Source organism: Pyxicephalus adspersus, chromosome 8 (assembly GCF_032062135.1).
Source record: "Pyxicephalus adspersus chromosome 8, UCB_Pads_2.0, whole genome shotgun sequence".
NCBI classification, from domain to species: Eukaryota; Metazoa; Chordata; class Amphibia; order Anura; family Pyxicephalidae; genus Pyxicephalus; species Pyxicephalus adspersus.
Genome location: NC_092865.1, coordinates 56,100,404 through 56,118,445, shown reverse-complemented (window position 1 = coordinate 56,118,445; position 18,042 = coordinate 56,100,404).

The window sequence follows — 18,042 nt, the reverse complement described above, 5'->3', positions numbered from 1 at the left end:
GATAGATAGATAGATAGATAGATAGATAGATAGATAGATAGATAGATATGGGAAAGATAGATAGATAGATAATAGATAGATGAGAATATAAAGATGTAAAAGGATTGATAGATATAAGGGAATAGATAGAGAGATTATATATATAAAGAGAGAGTGTACAGTACATTCCATCGTTATTTCTCTGTATGTTATTTCTCTTTTTAGCAACTCACTTCATTTACATTTCGTTTGCAATTTTAGCTGTTTTCATGTATATAAAGTTGAATTTCAGTCCATCCAAAAGGTATAATTTTGTAAACTAGCCTATTAGATATTTTGGGTTTCCAAACCCTGTCTTAATTTTTCCTGTACACCTAGAAGTTTTAGGTCTTTCCCCAACCTTTGTGTAATGCACCTCTTCCTGTAAATTTTTTCATATATATATATATATATATATATAAACCCTTCCTAACTGGCAAGTGTGCAGATCTCAGACTGTCTAGATGGTTCCAACATGTACCAAATACTGCCCCTTTTATATAAATATGTAAGGTGATCATTGCAGGTTTATACTTTGCCTTGGCAAGTCAACAGCTTAAATTCCTTGATCAAATCAGCCCCAGTGTGTCATTAATACACCGTAAGAAGTCAGGAAAGGATCTCTGTAGCATCTGACATACACATCCTATACATACATACCTATGACATACATGACCTGTACATATATACCACTGACATTATTAAACTGTATTTATAAAACTGCTAACATCACTGTACATTACATAGGGATTTCAAATGACAGACAGATACAAACAATGGTATAGGAGAATGAGAAGACCCAAACATGACCTTTACATATATATCTATGGCATACATAACCTCGTATAAATATTTACCCATAGTATAATTGACGTCTATATATTTGCCTATGACATACAAGACTTATACATTTATGCTTTTGCCATACATGACTTATACATTATTATTTATGACATAAGTGACCTGTACATATATACTTATGGGAGACATAACCTATACATATATACATATACATATATATATGTCATACATGACCTGTCAACATATACCTGCAGCACACATACCCTATACATACATAAATATATATATTTATGGCATACATGATGTTATGAGATATGGCTTTTATTGAGCAAACATTGCAGTGGCATGGTGAAAATAGCTGACGGTGCAGGAAAAGACATAGATGGATGCTAGGACAAGCTGCAGATAATGAGAAGAAAAACTGAGAGTTCCTAAAAGATATTATTAACAGAAAATCTGTAGTAACCATCAATCATCAGTCATAAGAAGGACTAAGACTATCTCTGCGTTGAGGGATGCACAGATTTAGGCACATTTGGCTATTGACAGAAGAACATTGGATGGATAGGACACAATCACCAAGAGTCTTTTATTGGTAAAACCACTTCTAGTTGACAAGGGACTGACGCGTTCCGCACTGCTGATCTTAGCTATAGGTCCAGATGTTTTTTTTGTTAATGACTTTGCAGTTGGTGATACTAAGGAGCGATGTGAATGTGAAAGCACTAGTCAGTCCCACTAGTCATTATACTCATTGAGCTGCTAGGGAAGAACTTGGAGGGTATCTCTAGTTTTTTGCTTTGTTTATTGGGCTTGTTAAGTTTTATTGGGTTTATTGAATTCCAAAAGGTGTATTTAGGTTTTGTTTAATAAACATACTTTGTATATTTTTATATTTTTGTGTTACTAATTTTTTTTACTACTCCTGTAAAACACTAATAAATAATGAGGGGCCATTTTTTGGCACAACTAAGAATCCAAGATAATTGAAAAGAGCTTCTAAAGACCGAAGGTGCCATTTAAAGCTGTTAAAAATTCTGTTCTAAATTTACTTTCCTTGTTGACTCCAATGCACCTGGCCAAGGTGCAATTTTGACAAAATTTTCAGATACTTACCAAAATTTTATGGATTTGAAAACTCTGTTAGGCTCATCTCTATCACCTCATTATTTAAAAAGAAAACCTTTTGTGTTACAAAACAAATTGCTGTAATTTTGTTTTTATATGTCAGAATAATTAAAATTGTCTAAGTGTTCTAAGAGTTTTAAGATGTTAACGTTTCTGCGCATCCCTTTAAAGCTCCCGGCTAATTAGGTAAATTAGCAAAAAAGTCACGCTGGTTAACCCAGATAATTCCGAGCACGCAGCTAATTTGTCAGCATAATTTTACTTTAGTTTCACTTTATAACCAAGAAAAACATTTAAAGCTGAACTTTTGGTACACTTGCATGTGATGGCATTTAGTTAAGGGTCCTACTTAGATGTCTGCGATACATTGATGAATGAGAGTTAACGCGTTTTGGGCCGTCTATTACCGATGAATGGGCGGCAGATGGGTTGCCAGGGACCACATAACCCTTTTCTCCTAATCCTTTTAATTTTATTTTCCTATTAATCCAACTGCATTACTTACGGCCTAACACCTAAACTAATCCCTAAAACAACAGTAACCCTAATTCTTCACAAAAATTTCTAACAATCCCCCCAATCCAATAACCTAAAACTTATCCCTAAAACCCACTCCTAACACAACCTAAATACTACCATCCTTTGCTAACCATGCTAGCAATAGCCAGGCTTGTTTTAGGGTAGAGCAAACTGGTAGTGCCCCGACACCCCATCTTCCTCAGGTCCCCAGAGTGGCAGGGGTTCAGAGAGCTGGAATGATGTGCATTTTAGGGGTTCCAGTTCATATATGCTCACCATCTCTATATTCCATATCCAGCTGCCTGATCTAGTTCCTGTTTGCCCAGCCATTTTAGTGGCATATTATAGTTGATGCCAAGGGGCAAGGCCAAATTTAGCAAAAGCTCGGCTGTGCTGTTTTTGTTAGGGACTGGGACAAAAAGTTGCCTTACATCAGTAGAAATACTCTTTCTAAGGCCATTTTAGACCCATGATGAACCTTAGCTTTCTGCCATGGACTTAGCCTTTACCATTCAAGTGAATGGGAGAATATGGGAACCATTTTTTCCACCACAATTACCAACAGCAGCATGGTTCTTTTGGCCATGTAGTTATTATTTGAAGATTTGCACCACACAACATGTTAAAAATACTAATATTCACTGCTAACCGCCTGATTTTACACTGTGGAGTCAAAGGGCCACAAGCTGGATTGGAACCAATAAATAAATAAAAAGTGTGCATAACATTAACTCCAAGCATTGAAATGAGGTCCTCAACTTTCCTCTGGGTGGTTCCAATAAACCTAGATCTGTTCCTTCGTCAAGGTTCCATCACCAAGGAATTTTGACATTGGTGGTCAATGTTGTTTAGGCCCCATAGAGTACACATTGACTGATGAAGAATAACATTTTTAATTCAGCTCTGATCTTCTCGATTTAACGCTGTTCCAGATAGGTGGCAGGTAGCTTCCAGTTCTGCTTAATGAACTCTTTTCAGTACGAGCGGAGATGCATTGACCCTGTGGTGACTGGAGCTCACGACAAAGGGTCATTCACACAGCACATCTATTCTAAACATAACTTCACCTCTGAATTCATCCACGAGGACAAACTAAACAAGGACATTCATAATACATTCTGGACGTCTTTTCAAACATCTCTGCTCTATTATGCCGAGCCAGTGCATCAGACAAGCACCCCAAGGCGGCCACAATGCTCCGGTCACTGTGCTGTGTGACATTTCCAGTGTATAATTTTCTGCAGATTAACCAGTAATCAGCTTCACAAATTGCCCAAGCATGGGCTGTACTCAGTAAATGTGAAGAGGCGATGCTTCAGCTTTCATTTACCAAAAAAAAATGAAGTGACATTGAGCATGATAGGAATTCCTTCTTTTATCTCCTGTTAAAGCCAAAAAATGAAAACAGTTCATCTTTTCTTTTTTGGAAAATAAGCCCACTCTCGGCAGAAAAACCTCCAACCTGCTACAAAGGAAGACTGTTGTTCTGTGTGTGTATGGAAACAATAGTCCCTCTGCAGAGGTCTGATGGGTCCCCGAATGAGTCAGATCTTTAACTCTGCAATCAGCAAAAATTAAACTTCTTGCTTTGGCTCAGAAATTGACAGATCTGACTTCTGTAGAGATGCCGCTGTTTCCACATAGCAATCATTTTGGGGCACCAGATATAGTGAAGAGGACCTGTACCTCAACATTAGGGTATCCCAGGCACGTGTCCTGATATTGTTCAGGAAGGGGGAGAGGGAAATAGGTTCATTGCCTTCCCTGGCCACCCAGGATGCAATCTTAAAAAAGGGTCTGGTTGAAATTTGAGCTGCATTCCATTATTTATTAATGCAAAGTACAGCTTAAAGGTATCCCACAGGTATATAATATTTAATGGATTTTCAACATTGATCTAGAAGCCGCATCAAAAGACCCCAACCCCCATGGAACAGTGTTTTTTAATTGATTTTTGCAGTGGTGCATGTCTCCCATGGTAGTGCCTATCTTCCCTACCTGAGTCTTAAAAAAAGAATATTTACTCCCATTATCCTCCATGTATTCCAATGAAATTACGACAATTCTGGAGAAACTGCCACACATTCCTAGTGTTCAGCAGGGCTGAGATCGGGGCTTTCAGCAAGCCATTTAACCAAACTCATCAAACCATTTCCTTATGGAGTTGGCATTTTGCACAGGGTCACGTTTTCCAAAATGTTACAACAAATAAGTGAAGTTCTACACTGTACCACTAACAGCACCCTCCACTGCAAAAATCTTAATTTAATAATTTGTAAGGGCATCCAAATCTTTTTGGGCTTAAAGTTAGCTATAATGATCACATGTCCACAGACGTTCGTCAAAATTGTGTTTTGAAGGAATCCAATATTTCTAAAAACTTCTAGCTATCTCTGGTTTTAATAATTCTTGAGTTTTGAACAAGCAGCATGCCAGTGTAAAGTTAAAACTCGAGTCAGCTGTTGGGAAGTATTGAAGCTGTTGGATCAACAAGACAGCATGGCAAGTAGAAATTTTAACCAAGGTCAACCTCCATGTTTATGGCAGATTTCTTTTCACCAAATACAATCCTCCAATCTTGAAAAATCCAACCATGGCTAAAAGGATAAAAGTTCTCCATCTCATTTGAAAGCTTTTGGCGCCATCTAGTGTGCTCATGGAAGAAAAAAACTAGATAAAAAGATTAATTAGTCTGTGTTCTGCATCTTAACACCAGTCCTAATAATTTAGATTTTTCACAGCGTCCCTCTGCTGTCACACACTTTTCCAGCCGATGGGGCCCAAACTTTTTTTTTTTGCGAGTCCTGACCTTCAAATGTAATTTGATAGACTAAACACATTTGTCCTACAGGTTTCAAAAAGTCCATACTAAATTTGGAGCCATAATTGGAAGATGCAAAGTGCAGAAAGTAATCAGCCCAGTCCTACAGAGTCAGCATTCTTAACAACGTGAAGGCGTTTTGAGTGTACGCCGGCCAAATCGCTGCCTACTCGAAAGCCATTAATTGCATTTTGCCTAAAAGTCTTATTAGCTGAACTAGACAGCTGAGACCGTACCAAATAGGAATGCAGTTATCGAGCTTTCTCAGGAGCTGTGCAAACAGTTATACGAGCCCCTCCACTTCCTTGCATTATAATAATTGTTTCTCATCGGTTCATGGCATAAGCAATTAGAAAAACAATTGAAATGACGTTTATCATGCAATCTGAATGGAGTCCGGACTAATGGAAAAGTGTGATATTGTTTTAAAATGAAGTGCTGTTGAAGTCCTAAAAAATAAGTAATTCAAGATTAACTGTTGAAAGGTTGTTATATGAGGCCGTCATCCCAGGCTTCAGGCTGCCATTGATATTGGAGCTTGATTTGGGGTAAGTAGTAGTGATGTTGTAGAGCAAGGGGTCCCCAACCCCTGAAGAATGGGCCATGGGCTGTACCAGTTTGCAACCATACTTGTTGGCTGGTAAGAATCATTGTCCTCTCTCCTGTCATTTCCTCCAGACACAGATCCTTCCTGTGAAAGCGAAGACTGCTGCAGCCGAATTCATCACCACCCAATGGAAAAAAAATTGCCAGATCACCCGCAACCTATCCTATCATCCACACTGGTTCATGGAAAAATTTTGTTGCATGAAACCAGTCCATGGTGCAAATTATGGAGAATTATCTGCCCTGGAAATACCCACAGTGGGAGTTTAGTAATATCAGAGAAGGTTGAGAACTTGGATATGTCAAATTGCTGACTTTGTATTCAACAAATGCTGCTTGTCCTGTGCTGGATTCAATACTTTAGGGTTGGCTTACAAAAGGGAAATAAGCTGTTCACTTAGTAAAGTAAATTAGATGTATTATTTCAAATAGTTTAGTTAATGTTGAAAAAATTACTCTAGGAAGAATACCCAGTCATATGCATGAAAATCTACACATGATCTGCACATGATTAGATGTTGAAGGTAACAGGGCTTTACTGCATTCAATAAACTAAGTGAAATGTCTGTAGATAATTAATTTTGCTTTGTAAACAGCTTAAGTAAATCAACTCCTAGAGTTCCCACTCCATAGCCCATAGCCCATTTCTCTACTTCCGATTCTAAGCAACTTTGTGCAATATAAATTGTAAGTACACGTCCAAAAGTGTGTTTAATTTCACCACAGCCAGCGCCAGATTACCATATGCACATTTGGCCACACACAAGAACAGTCGCTCATTGTCTTTGGATTCACAGATACAGAAAACACTCTGTGGAAAAGACATTATTAGAGCATCGTCATATAGCAGAAACGGTGTGGATACAAAGCAATGGAAATGGTGCAAATGCAACAATTATAGGAGTCATATTGGCATTTCATAACCATTTGTTAGACACAACAAGTAAATGAATCCACTGTGATAAAAATTCCCCTTTTTGACAGTTGTCACTGGGAAGGTATAAGATTTCCCAGATATTCTTTCTGTAGATCAACTCAAAGCACATAGAGGGCATGAATCACAGCTGCAATAAAATTAATTCCGGATTTCTTACCCAAGGTGTTTCACAAATGCTTATCAAAATCCAATTGTTGGTAGAATACAACTGTTGCCTAACATTTCACTACCCTTCACTGGAAATACCTGAACCCAATATTTTGGAAGGATGTCCACATGCTCTTGACTAAAATGGTTAAAGAGAAACTAAACCCAAAACGGCAAAAAAAAACTCACCTTTAATCCCGCAGGGCAGTCTGATCGCTCTTGGGGTGTCCTGCATTGGGTCCCACGTCGTTCTTCTTCCTATGTCACCTAACCCAGGCGCGAGATCGAAAATTTTGCTGATCTCACTGCGCATGCGGCAAATTTTTTGTTTTAGCGCAAAAGGGCTCCTTCTGCGGAAAGAGCACCCAACATGCCTGACGTAGGTAGGCTTTGCGCTCCCATTCATTTTCGACCACTTAGGCCAAGTGTCAAACTCAAATACAAAGTGGGCCAAAATTAAAAACTTAGACAATGTCACGGGTCAAACTTGAAATTTATTGAAAAAATTGAGGAAGTTTTTCCTTCTCATTGGATATAAAACCTTTTCATATGGAAACAAAGAGGTTTTGCCTAACATTCAATCTGGAACAAGCTTATAATAGAAAAAGTTCTAAGTTGTTTTTTTTTTTTTAAATCTTATGAGTGACTGGAACTCCCTCCTCACTGAAATAGCACCCTTTTATGTAAAGGGAAAATTGTGAGTTTAGGTACGCTTTAGGACAGCCTTCTTTTTACAGTCAATCTGTTAAAAAAAACATATAATCATATGTATTAATATAATATATATAATATAATAACCAAAAGAATTAAAATTACAAACTTTTTGAAAACTTTTGGCACCATCTAGTGAGCCGTTAGCCAATAACATCAGGTCTGCCAGCTGCCCCCACCCTGTGATTGGACAGAAAATGGACAGAAAATTGGACAGAAACAGAAGCAGTCCAGCTCTCTTCTGACCTCCTTCTAGCATACGTCTTGTCAGTCCTGGGACATATACTGTGGCCCACGTGATTGGTTCCTAGTTGCACCCCCTTCTCTCTTAGCATTACTGTATAGGAAATTACAAACAGCTGATAACCAGGCAGATTCAGGTACAACTGCGAAAAAATATTTGCCTTCATCCAAAAGACCATTCTGATTGAAATGGCCAGATCATTTATTTAACAACAGGCTCTGCATGTGGTACTAATCATTTCTAATTAGTTTTCGGGTTGATCGCATTTTATTCAAGGCATGATTTTCCCAAAAGAATCATCATTGTAATCTGTAACTGATTTTCTGTCTGTGCCTTGGCAACCAGGAAAACCAACTTCAAGGTAAATCCAGCCCTGCATGACACTTGACTTTCCAATGGTTTCCTAATTATGAAGAATCCTTAGCAGCACCATTAATGGTCTTTTAAATGAATGGCCAATGTGGTTCAAGCTACATTTTGGTGGCACCATCTGACCATTAGAATCCCCAACAGATATAAGACTCCAGCATGTGTTTCAGCATGTAATTCAATGATCCAAACCCTAATAAGAGCAATGGCTGTAGTCAGCACTCCGAGCCTAAATTACGATTACTCTTTATGGATTTCTGCTTTAATATGAGCCATATAAACAAATAAAAATGACTCAGTGCTGGTTATAAGCCTACTGAAGGGACATATACTGAATCGTAGCTACAGCGTGTTATTGAAAGCTATTTATTTTTTAAATGTGGCTGCGTAAGAGGTGTCGTATCCTTTTATAGGCCCAACATAAAACCAGGCGCTCGCTGGCTCCACGTGTGAGACACCATGCATGCGGTTTAAAGATTAATATTGCTCTCCTTGGCAAGTCCTGCGTCTGACACAATGCAAACCTTGCAAACGTCGGAGGATTTAGGAAGTCGTAGATAAGAAAACACAGGTGCAAGACGTGCTTCAGTCGAGCTACTTGTGTTCCTTAGATGCCTATAGACTAAGCCGGGAAAATAAATGAAGCAGATGTTTAGAGATTTGGAATGGGGAGTAATAGTGCCGTCCAAGGCACAGGCAAATATAAAGAATGGTATTCTGTGTTGTTCAAGGGTTGAAATACCTGTTGTGGCTCCTGTTGTCATTCAAATTCAGAACTTTTTCTTCATGTGTCCTTCCGCTCTGGCTTTGAACTAACTAAAGGCCAGAGGCCACAAATGGTCATTTGGCTCCAATTGTACATCCTATGTAGAGTCCAAACATGTGGAACCAACTGGTAAAGGGGTTGTAAGCTATTGTGCTTGGCCTTAAAATCCCTTTACAGCTCCTGTCCCACCAACATTTCTGGCCTGATCCACAAACACACCCCAAGTCGCTCCTCCAATGACCTACCAATGAGTTCCTCACTCATAACCTATTCCTGTGCACAACTCCAAGACTTCTCTAAAGCTGCCCCCACTCTCTGGAACTAAATACTATTAGAGCTGCCGCCACTCTCTGGAACTAATTACTTTTAGAGCTGCCCCCATTCTCTGAAACTATGCTCCTACTTTCTGAACATTGCTCTTAAAACCCATCTTCTCAAACTTGCCTACCTGTCTTCTGTCTCCTAAACCCTCACCATTCCATATCCCTCCTCCTTTTGTGTGCTACTTCCCCCGCTTCCTAGATTGTAAGCTCTATTGGTCCTCTCCTCCTCTAACAGTCTCATGTAATGTTTACCCAGTCTGTGACTATCTCATGAAGCATGTCTTCTGTCTCCAACAACTCCTAATACATGTTCAAATCCATCTCTCTTCGTACCATGCCTGTTGTTTTTGACTTTCTTCTGTTGTATATCTGCAGTCCTTGACAGCTTTTGGAAGCATTACATTTACCAAATATAATGTCTAGCTTCATAGTGATGCATGGAGACTATACCTGAAGCCTCCTAAATGAAGAAAGTTGGCCACCACTTGACTAGAGTGACAACAGACGTTCTATCTAGTAGACCGAGTTACTGCTACCACTTAAGATGCTCATGGCCAGACGCTGGTGTACACCCTGTGATAGGAAGGTCAAGACGGACCTAAATGACTTTTGCACCTTGCAAAATATGACTTCCAAGTCCTATTTTGTCCTATGACTACATTTGACTTGCGCCTTGGCTCCCACACTGAACACAGTGGTAGATGGGTATATGAGACAAGTAGTTTGAACCAAATGTCAAATGCCACATCTCAAACTAAATTAATTAGGTCTTTGCAAAGCAAGTAACGTGGAAGACAGATTCCAGGATAAAGGTGACAAGCTGCTTTTCATATAAGAGATCATACAAGTGATTACCAGTCCATTACAACACAAATGCCATCCATGATTAAGCCCATGAGTGGGGTGCACCCCAGTGGTTTTAACTAATATTTCTAGTTTGGAACTTTTCAGTGCACTTGTGGACAATATCAGCCAGATGCATGAGCAATTGGGTTCCTACCGTTCCTGAGCCTTGGCGTTTACTCTTTTTTATAGCACCCTGTAACCAGTGTTCCAATCCTGATATCCCCAGTCCCGAACTGTGACAACTGATTTCCTGGATACATCTCTGCTTTGTGCATGTTAACCTGACCTCTGATCATCTCCAACCTCCAACTATGCATCTAACTTGATGATTGTGAGCTTCATCTTTGGTATGTGCTTGATGTGAAATGACTCCTAGGGTTTGATCACTTGGGTAGACCAAAGCCCTGGTGAACACCAGGCTTTCTTTGGTTAAGAATGCACCAACCATTGGAGACTCAGAGAGTTAATTTTCACACCTTTATGACAATACCAATATTTCAGGGAGTGATCTCTAGTCTAAAATCAAAAAAAGAAAGGAGTAACCGATATCATTTCCACATTGCATATTGCTAACTGGTTCAACTGGGACTGAACAGGTTGTATATAATGCAACCCTAAAGCAGCTCTGGCATTATAAGCTGGTTCTTGGGTTCATTCCCCACCAAGGACATTGTATGGAAATAGATCATTTGATCAGCTTTTGGCTTTTTGGTGATCACATTAGTTTGTGTAATACATCATTGACTTATTAGCAGTTCTTAATTATAAAAAGCAGCACCCCATCATAAACTATAGAAGTCTAGAGTTTATCTTTATTAAATAATAATTAAGTAGGCTTTAGGGAATTCAAAGGGGCACAGTGGGCAATCGGTCCTGTCGATGGGCATTGTTATTCTGTGAAATGCATTTGGAATGCACATGGAACTTAATACAATACACCTCAAACAAGACCTGCGTTGCATTTATGTGTGCACAGCTTGTCCCACTTACATGCGACTGAATAGAAAAACACATCATACTCAACCTGATCTTGTCAAATGTTGTGTTTGCCATTCACACATATACATTTGCATTTAAATAGCAAACATGAGCCCTAAACCCCCCAGCTTGACCCGTCTTTTCCTTTACAGACAGATCCTGCCAAATGTTACTTATGGAAGCCTTCTTGAGCCTAAGATGGCAGCTAGGGCCATGCGGTGTTAGCTCCACAGCAAAGTTGACATAAATGTCATTGTTAATAATTTCTATGCAGAAAAGGGAGCTTCAGAATACAGAATTGTGAATGTTATTAGCGGCTGTTTTACATAAAGTGACTTTTTTGTTTGGGCTTATTTGTCCTTTACGTTGCCCTGAAGCTCTTCAGCAGCACTCATGCTCCCCTCGCGAACAGATTAGTTTGTTTTGTGCTTTTGCGGTCTTTATTTGGCCTCAGTTTTTAGCTGTAAAGCTCTTTTAGTGTCTCTTGTGTGAGCGTTCCATAAATATCTTATTATTACTGAAGTGGATAATCACTTGCAGTGACGATAACATCAGCGTTTGCATGTAAAAGTACTTCTGTTACAGTACAAGAGGCGGAAAGAAGGAGCTGACAGAACCCCACCATTTAGGAAAAATGCCACTTGGCTAGCCTGCAGTATGGAATCAGAAGGGCAGTTACATAACCCCACATTTCAATGGCCAATGTGGTCATCAACACAGAACTAAAAAATACCGAAGCACTTTTTGGATGATAATTTGTTTTATTTAAGCCAGTTAAATTAATTAAACACTCTTGTTATAATATATATTGAGCTGCATCAAACTAGCTGAAAGCTGGAATCTGTCTTCCAAAATACCCTCTATGCGCTATTGAGCAAAGAGAACTTTGTGGGGCTTTGTCTGTAAAGGTTCCCATTCATCTAGGTCATTGTCAAAGGTGTAGTGGGGCGGGCAGGGGTGTGAACAACGTGCCCTAATTTTTTTTGGGAATGGGCACACGTGACCACTCTTATTTTGCTAAGAATTCTTTGGTAATCCACGACTCTGGTCTGTCTGCACCATAGATAGTTCTGTGCCCTCTTCTTTCTACACCTCTGGTCAGTTAAGTCCATTCAACCAGGTCGGAAACCACCCAACAGCCCTGGATATGATAGAAATAAATGTGACAGCTAACACCTTGTTTTCTTGCAGCTATTTGAAGGCAGTTATGGAGCAACAGGGTGATTTGCCACCCTCTTCCATAGACATGAATAGAAAGCTTTCCCAGAGCATCATCAAAGTTCTGAAGGACAGCAGATGGCCCATGATCTTTTGTGATGTGGCAAGAGAACCTCCTCCAACAGCAACATCATAAATGCATGTCAATACCTCCTCATTGCTCTTAGTGGTTGAAATTAAACACCCGGGAGCCATCAACCTCCTTGTTATCAACATTTTGCTATGATATACAGTTAGGTCCATAAATATTTGGACAGAGACAACTTTTTTCTAATTTTGGTTCTGTACATTACCATAAAATATTTTAAATGAAACAACTTGTTCATCCCACCTAAATAAAGCTGAGAATTGTTTCATTTACAATAAATTGTGGTAATGTACAGAACAAAAATTAGAAAAAAGTTCTCTGTCCAAATATTTATGGACCTAACTGTACATATGATATAACAACAACTTGTTTGTAGAGTTTGGCATGTTGAAAGTTGCCATGCTTACTGTCTGAGCATGCTTGGGTGTGTGTTCTTCATATAACCTGAACACATGATACAAGATGACAAATATCCACTAGTACAAATCTGTCTGGATGGATCATAGTCATTGTGGATCGTAATCTTATGATGCCAACGGATGTTTTTTTACCAAATCATTGTCCATTGATACGTCCGTAAATGTTCATTTTGAAAGGCAAAACTTGAGAGCGTGTATGTAGCTTTGGTCATTTCTACAAGCCTGAGATATAAAGATATAAGAAGCACCAAAACAAACAGGTATGCTTTTATTTAAAATATCTAAGTATGTGGGTTTGTTTTCATATTAGCCTCCCCTAAATATCTGCGCATCAGCACCAAGATGGGAAAAGGAATGTGCAGCTGTATGAGTCCTTGGGCCAAGACTGGTGAAGATAGACTATCATGGGAAAACCTGAGTGATCCAGCAAACCCAGAATGGATCTGGTCAAGGAGTGAAATCATTTGCGAAATAATAGGAAATTATTTTTAAGAAATCGATTACAGGGTTGGATTCCATATGCTGTAGTGCACATGTGCTTACAGTTATCATGCTGACAAATGAAAACTCATTGGTGTCCTGGTGCGTCATCATTGCACAGAGAGCTAGGGATGGGTTCAATTGGATCAATATAAATAATCTAGTTAGAAAAAAGTGAAACATTATATAATGAAATGTGGAAATTCTAAACGAAACTAAAAAAGTAAAAAATCCAAATAAATACCATAGATATAAGATGCAGTTTTAAATAAATAATTTGAGCCTTTTAATAAATGCATAAACTGTATATGTGCGATCTACAAATTCTGTGATATGGGAACCTGGAGGTCATATCACATGTTTGGTATGTAAAACACATTCCTCAGCGATCCCCACCGCCGTGCCCACATCCCCAGCGCAGCCAGTGACAACCGGCGTCTTAATGGCGTTAGTCACAATGAACGTTCCCGAACCTGACCAGGTAGATGAGCGCGTTTCACGGCGAGGTCAGAATCGCGTACATCAAATTTCTCCGTGCTGGAAACATTTTGATTGCCTGCCAGAAACAATTTGTGTATTTATAGCCGTTGAGAATATTTTTCTATCTTTAGACACATTAAAGTAAAGCCGAGCTATCTGCTGTAATCAGATTTCATAACCGGCAGAAATGAAAACAAAATCGTATTTTTTTTTTATCATCCCGCCTCACACCGTAATATTTGCCAAATGAATAAGTGTGACAGGACAATTGTGATCGCACTGACTGAATACATTGAGATGCAAATGGATTTTCAGAGCCGTGCAAAGCTGATACACCATGAGGTTTGGAGTGTTTAATACACTCGTAGTGTCGGGGAATAGATAGATAGATAGATAGATAGATAGATAGATAGATAGATAGTCTGGGTTTAGAAAAGAATTACCCCCTGGAAAATATTTACATTTTGTTGCTTTGCAGCCTGAAATTAAACATTTGTACCAGCTGTACAATTCAGCCCAATGCAACAATAAACTATCCTTGTGAAATATAAAAAAACAAAAACAAATAGAATCACTGAGATGGATACCTTGTAACAGTACTTTGTAGAACCAACCTTGAGAACCCAACCAACTTTGTACATCTAGACCAGCCATTCTTCATGGAATTCAGGGGTTCCTCCAGTAGTTCTCAGTGATCCCTTCAGCTGTGGTTGATTGATCTCAGATAAGATGGTTAAGATAATTTCCAGAGCCCTTTTAGCTGTCTGTAAAGGTTGCATTTTGGTCACTAAAGTAAGGGGATATTCTACCCACTGGGAACCAATGCAAATAGCATTTCCCAATTGATTGTATACAGAACAGGTTCCCTGACACCTAAACATTTTTTTAGGGTTGAGAAAGACTGATCTGGACTGTGAAATACTGGCTCATTTTTCTTTTCAGAATTGGTTAAGCTCATTCAAATTGGATGGTGACCATCGGTGGATTGCAATTTTCAAGTCACCAGTGCAACAGTGTTTAGGTTTTGGCTACGTCTAGACAATGCAAGGACATTCTTTGTTCTTCTTCAGCCACTGTGTGGTCAATTTTGATGTGTATTTTGGGCCATTGATGTGTATGTTGGGCCATGTTGGAAGGAGAACCTTCTTCCCATAGTCACTTTTTGCCATAAATTCCTGTAACAGTTTCACAGTTGGTGGCCTCTCTGGTCAGTTTCCTTCTTGCTCTACCATTCAGCTTGAAGGTACAGTCTGATCTTGGAAGGGTCCTTGCAGTACCAAACACTATCTGTTTCCTAACTATAGACTTTACTTATAGGAGTTGATAAAGCCATTGAAAGTTTTGGGTGTCTATCTCCTGACTTGTACCTGCCCACAACATCATCCTTGAAATCTTATGACAACCCCTTGCCGGCCATAGTTGATTGTTTGCTTTAATTTTCATTGAGTTGCTTTACCAAGCATTGGAATGCTCCAGGAATAGCTGTTTTTATGCTGAACTAATCAAAATGATTACAATTGATCACAGAAGTGAATTACATAGCTTGGCGTGCAATAGAGAAGGTGATTAGTTACAGCCGATTGAGTTTACAAGTCTTTTTTTTGGGGGGGGTTATCTATCTTGATTTGCTTTTAAAAAAAAAATATTTTAAACTGTTGCTATTATACTTTTCACATGGATGTTATAAGTTGCACTGGATAATAACAGCTGCAAAGATATTTGTTTGTGCCTTTCAAGCTGCAGCTATTTTGAAGAGGGTGATTATTTTCTATGCCCACTAAAAAAATAGAAAAGTTAGTCTCTGTGAGATTTTAGGTAACACAACAATGATTTGTACAGGCACCAGAAATAACTTGGCTTTGTCATCTTGAACCCAAACCCCCCCCCCCCTCCTTTTCTTCCCCAGGAGCCCTTTCACCTTTCCCCATGCAGATTAGATCAGCAGTGTGTTAAACATATGCTTCCTCTTCAGGTGTCAGGTCTTCTTCTTCCTTATAGCTGCCCACTGTCATTGTGTTATGCTCCAGGTGAGTGTCCCATAAGGTCACGTGACATAAGAGAAGCTTCAGGAACAAAACAGGTGAATAACCGCAGGCTGCTGAACATAAGGTAAAGAACTGACACTGGAAGTGGTAATATACGTTAACTTTATTGCAATTCTGTTTTGCATGTAAGGGAACTTGTGATGGCCACATTTAGCCCCTAGTTGATGGACTCTCTGGTCAAGGGGGTCACCAAAGGGGAGCGAGGGGACTTCCCCCAAAGCAACCTTGGTAGTTATGATCCTGTAAAAACAAGACATGCTATACCTAGATACAAGTTTTAACTAAAGGATAATTGTAGGCTAATTTATTTTTGATTATCTCCCTGGGCTTAAGCTGCAATACTCACCATCAATTTAGAGCTGCTGCCAGCAGTAACCTTTCTTCTCCACAAGGTGTCCGCGGTCATCTGGGTTAAATTACACTCAGCATCACTCAACCTGGAAGATTTAAATAAGACTATAAAGGTAAGGTTTTATATCCAGCGCCCTGCATGCACAGTGTGTTAAAACAGAGTGCTGATTTCACCACGTCATTGCTGCTCTCTGCATCATCAAGGACAACCTTTTGCAATACAATAATAAGAGAAACCTGCACATAATATGACCAACAAGAAGACAGTAAGTAAACGCACATAGAATCCTATTGGAAGTTCTGTTGACAGGGTCTCTTTAATTCTGCATTCTTCAACTTATCAGTTAGATGGACAGCTCATGCTCTTATTCTATACTGTTCAATGAAAATGGGAAATTTTGATTGGTAATTTGGGTAATAGTCTTCTAAAATGTCCCTTGTAAACAAAGTTCTTTTCTAATTCATTAATAATTATATAGAGCAAAAACTAAATATAAATTAATGAATATATAAATAACTTTTATTGCATTAATTTTCACCCTCCTATGTATGGCACCCTGATTTATTCATTGCGCTAATCTTGCAGCACTCACAGAAGGCGCTAATTATAATTTGTGGTGTAATGAAATTTACAGAAGTCAGGGGCCTTGTGTGACATGTCATATTACAAGGCTGCTGGTATTTCTGAAGGAGCAGCATGATTTAATACAGAGAGCAGGACGGGACCTCTACAAATGTTACCTGCAAAGGGAGTTTTGGAGGGGGTCATTATTGTGTTTGTTATTTTGTGCACAACACATAGTAATGCCCCCCATGCATTGTGTTGTTCTGCATCAGAAAAAACGCTACATATTTTTTTGTAATTTTTAGCATGTTGCCAGATCATTTACTAGAATTCCCTGCCTTCAATGCAAACAGTCATTGCAGAAGGGATGGGTTATGTCCAATAAAATAAATATATCTGCTTGTTTTATGTACACTCACCTGCCCTCAATCCGGCACCTGTACCTCGATCTTCATCCAGTTTTCTTTCTGGTTTTGGTCCATCTCTATTTGCCAGGCCAAAATCATGTAACATGCATGCAGGAGTCATTTTTATTAGTTCTGCTTTAATGCAAAGCAGGGTAAGGAGGTAAAAAAAACGTATTAACACAGGTGCATTATTGCAATGCACCAAGGTGCCAAGACTTGAATGGACCCTCAGTATTCTGCATGCCTTGCAAACATGGAGATTGGAGCCATATGGGTAATTGGCCAGGTTTGCTGTTGTTCCTACCAATAGATCAGAATACCAAGTCTGGCCAGGATCGAGGGGTCATAGTGGTCATATAAGCTGTCCCAGCAATAGCACCCCCACCCTGTGTTTATCTGATCACACCCCATCCTCCCTGCTCCATCCACAGTTTAATTAGTTCATTGTTGCTCTTTTACCAGCCTGGTAATTACCAATCACACCGCAACGCACATTAACACAAAAAAATTGAAGTGTCGTTTTTTTTGCAGAATGCAGTCATTTCTGTCCTCATCATCCTTCATACAGAATTGTAGAACAGCAATAGCTTTACTGCACAGCTCACAAGCTGCAATCTGCAATTAACACCGCCATCCATTTCATTAACACCGGAGGGATCCGAATATGACAAAAAAAATTGAAACATTTTGCATACATATCTCAGCATAATGTCGTCTCTTATCTCATTACAGCGCAAACAAGGCAGATCAATGTCTGCTTCATATTCCTATACAA